Raw genomic sequence first — 472 nt, forward strand, 5'->3', positions numbered from 1 at the left:
AATCAAAGACAAAGAAAAAAACAATAGAAAAGTTTTTTTTCACCAGGGTTACCTCTACAAACCCAAGACCCTGAGATTAAAAGTCTCATGCTCTACCAACTGAGCTACCTGGGCTCTGACAACCTTGGCAGACTGAAAGACAGACAGACTTGGTTCAAAGGAATCTTGCAACACAGCATCATCTTTCCTCATTAGTATAACCATTTACAGCTACTCAGTAAGAAATGTCTAAGTGCTTTGGGAAGTACAAAATTAAAAAAAACAGTGAATAGACACTAGGTATTTTGGTAGTACGTGAATGAAATAAAGTCACTAAGTAAACACTACGGTCAGTTGAAGGGTACCTGACACGAGGTGACGATCTTTGTTTTGATTGACACAGTCTCTGTGGCACAATTGGTTAGTGCGTTCGGCTGTTAACTGAAAGGATGGTGGTTCAAGCACGCCCAGGGACGCTGACCTTGCATTATGC

At 40.9% G+C, this 472-nt stretch overlaps 1 non-coding gene across 1 annotated transcript; it reads left to right on the forward strand.

The window, feature by feature from the left end:
* Positions 1-381: 381 nt before the first annotated feature.
* Positions 382-455, forward strand: trnan-guu (transfer RNA asparagine (anticodon GUU)). Its single transcript has one exon. It is a non-coding gene; the product is annotated as a tRNA-Asn (tRNA).
* The last annotated feature ends 17 nt before the right edge of the window (positions 456-472 follow it).

Source organism: Austrofundulus limnaeus, unplaced genomic scaffold (genome assembly GCF_001266775.1).
Source record: "Austrofundulus limnaeus strain Quisiro unplaced genomic scaffold, Austrofundulus_limnaeus-1.0 Scaffold6216, whole genome shotgun sequence".
In the NCBI taxonomy this organism is placed as follows: domain Eukaryota; kingdom Metazoa; phylum Chordata; class Actinopteri; order Cyprinodontiformes; family Rivulidae; genus Austrofundulus; species Austrofundulus limnaeus.